Here is a 3,439-nt window from a genome sequence, read left to right on the forward strand (position 1 = left end):
TACGCTTAGAGCAATGTCCATCAGCATTTCTAATTAGCATCGTCCTTTTCTTTAAAAATTTTGTGGGGAGGTTACACTTGGCTCCCCATTTCTATTAAGTATTGTCCATTTTCTTTCTTTTAAAATTACGGTGGGGAGGTTACAAAATGAATGAATCATTTTTAGTATTCCGTATTTCGAAAGACCTCACTTAGTTCAATGTGCTTTTGCTTACGCCGGTTCTGTGTTGCCTCTGTTCCTTCGAACTTCGACACCTGCAGTTGCTTGCTGCGACGTCCTACACTACATTAATCAAACTACGGCCTCTTGGTAGTAAATCGTATCGTATTCTGCACCGAATCTATAGGTATTTTCTCCACCATAGCGTACAATCCCAGTTAATGCCAAAACTGTCCATAAGCCTCCAAAACTTATAACATTCTCTTTACTGCCGTCTCTGCCTCCAAACCTTACCTAACGTTAGATGACATTTAGAATAATATAAAGGTCTTAAAAAAAGTGTTGGTTTCCAGAAATAACTGCAACCAGTCGGCCTTTGTGATGCTTCAATTTTTATTTACCGTGACCGTTTTCTAATCGCCTACCGAATCATTGTCGAATGGTGTACATTTTTAACGAATGTTTGGAACGTTGTAGGGGGCGTGTAGCTGTGTCAAGGCAGAAAAATGAAACATGTAAGTAATAAGCACTAAACGTGGAAAGAATTATCTACATCATAGGATCGACTTAATGACATTACTTATAATTATCAGCATACAAGAGATTTTTTTCAGATGTAACGTTACTCTGCAAAACACAATTACGTTAAATCTATGGTACTATAAAAATTTTGCCACAGGCAGCATCTCCCTCGTGCCTTGTAAAATGTGAACGCACCAAAGAGTGTGACTAAAGTTAACTTTCAAAGATTCTCTATTGAGGAAGATGTTTTCTTTGGTCAGCACTCTCATTTTCGAAAATTGCACGCAAAAGTAACATACATTCTTGTTTGCAAAATTAATGTGTGGTATTCATGAAGAGTATCAGACTAGCAGTTCACAACGATACTTCCTCTTAATTTTTTTTAACTGCGTTTGACATGTTTAATTTTGCTTAATACACATTGATTATTGACTATGAACTACACACCAGAGCTTAGCATTCGCGTGGCTTCATTTAACGATATTGTCAAGTTACATGGGCATCGGGAAAGGTGTTATATAGGGGGGGGGGGGGGGGTGCGTGCACGCGCTTGTGTGTTTGTGTATGTGTGGAAAAAAAGATAGCAGTGAGTCGGTGTGCCACGGAAAAAGAGAGTTTGTGAGGGGATAGGGGTGGAGGAGTTGATGGTTCCTTGAGTGCGTGTATGCATGTGAGGCTTTGTGAAGGTGGTTGGGGGGGGGGTATGTTGCGTGCATCTGTGTTTGGGTGGGTGTGTGTGCGTGTGTGTCTGTGTGTGTGTGTGTGTGTGTGTGTGTGTGTATTCAATATTTTTAGAGGTGGCAGTATGGACGAAATCAAGACAAAAACGTCTAGTAAGCAAGGGCTCTAAAATATATAACTGAAAAGCTATGACTAGTTGTTTATCTTTGGTACTGTAAAATTCGTCTATTCTACTACAAGCTCTTTGCTATTATGAACGACCTACAGAATGTAGTAAACAAGTGTGACACATTATTTTGTTATAGTTAAACAGCAAAGCTTCTAATGTAATCTGATTGCTATTACATACGGTCTGCACTTGTGAACCATTGCTAAAGCAGCTACTCAATATGGTATCCATTCATCACAAGACAATCTTCACTAGGACGTCTTAGGGAATCACGCACTCACCGAAAACTCCAGGTTGATAACAGATGCTCTGACAGGGACTGGTAAAGTGTTCATGCTCTGTGTACATCATTATGGGGCTTGCATATTCCAAACAGCCGGCCGGAGTTGCCGTGCGGTTCTAGGCGCTACAGTCTTGATCCGAGCGACCGCTCCGGTCGCAGGTTCGAATCCTGCCTCGGGCATGGATGTGTGTGATGTCCTTAGGTTAGTTAGGTTTAATTAGTTCTAAGTTCTAGGCGACTGATGACCTCAGAAGTTAAGTCGCATAGTGCTCAGAGCCATTTGAACCATTTTATTCCAAACATTTCAAGTGTCGTCACAACTAAAAATCCGAGCCAATAAAATCAGGGGAACGAGCTCGCCGCCGTACTGGATTTTCCTGACCAATCCATTGCCAATTCTGGGTCTGTGTGACGTGTTCTTGGAGATTTGGGAGAAAAGGGGCTGGCGTTCCATCATGCACGAACCGCATCTCCAGTCGTTGTTGGAGCGACGGAGCCTGAATCTACTAGTCTCTGGAAAAGGCGGCATTCTTAACACTTTTCAGTATGTGGGACACGGGCTCGACGGCTTCTTCCATTTACCTGACCATACTATTATGTTGGTAAGTGCAAAGATAAAATTGCAATATAAAAGCGTTTCACAGACTTGTTGAACCACAAGATGATCCGTTAGAACCATTGAATGAGCAGCAGTTAGCCAGAAGTGCGAATGCGGTTTACAGCGAAACAGGGACAGATGTTTACTGCATGCTATATCCGTGGGCAATAGCAGAGGAAAGTGTCCTCATTTGCTTGCTATACCCTATAGGTCGTTCGTAACAGCAAACAGTTTGCTGTAGGAAAGATGTGTTTTACGACAGCGAAGATGAACAAAAGGTCATAGCTCTTAAGCTAACTATTTTCGAGACCTTGTTTACCGGACACTTTTGTGTAGATTTTCCATACTACTATCTCTAAAAATGCCAACAGCCTTCCCGCAATGGTAACACCGGTTCCCGTCAGATCACCGAAGTTAACCGCTGTCGGGCTGGGCTAGCACTTGGATGGGTGACCATCCGGTGTGCCGAGAGCTGTTGGCAAGCGGGGGTGGGGGTGGGGGTGTCTCAGCCCTTGTGAGGCAAACTGGGGAGCTTCTTGACTGAGAAGTAACGGCTCCGGTCTCGAAAACTGACATACGGCTGGGAGAGCGGTGTGCTGTCCACATGCCCCTCCATATTCGTGTCCAGTGACGCCTGTGAGCTGAGGATGATGCGGCTGCCGATCAGTACCGTTGGGTCTTCATGGCCTGTCCGGGGGGGGGGGGGGGGGGGTTTATCTCTAAATATGGAATACTTTTGTTTCAGCATCCTCTGTCTCCGACATCGCGCTCAAGGAGATCATAGCTTTGTGCGCCGCTGCAGGTGTTGTCGCATTGGTGCCTTCCTCTTGGTAGCCGCGACCACAGAAGATGGGCCTCGTTCACATTGGTGTGCGGACATTTGCCACGCCGGACATTTGCCATGGCGGACATTTGCCACGATTTTACCTGCTCCGAAGGGTTGGGTCCCATGTCTCCCCCTCCTCCTCCTCAGCCGCCGCCCGATCCGCAATAAAAGTACTTACTGAGCCTTTCCGCTGGTTTACTT

At 44.8% G+C, this 3,439-nt stretch overlaps 1 pseudogene; it reads left to right on the forward strand.

Annotated features, from left to right (window-relative positions):
* Nucleotides 1-2,775: 2,775 nt before the first annotated feature.
* LOC124616993 lies at nt 2,776-2,893 on the forward strand (annotated as a pseudogene).
* The last annotated feature ends 546 nt before the right edge of the window (nt 2,894-3,439 follow it).

The sequence above is a fragment of the Schistocerca americana genome, chromosome 5 (assembly GCF_021461395.2).
Source record: "Schistocerca americana isolate TAMUIC-IGC-003095 chromosome 5, iqSchAmer2.1, whole genome shotgun sequence".
In the NCBI taxonomy this organism is placed as follows: Eukaryota; Metazoa; Arthropoda; class Insecta; order Orthoptera; family Acrididae; genus Schistocerca; species Schistocerca americana.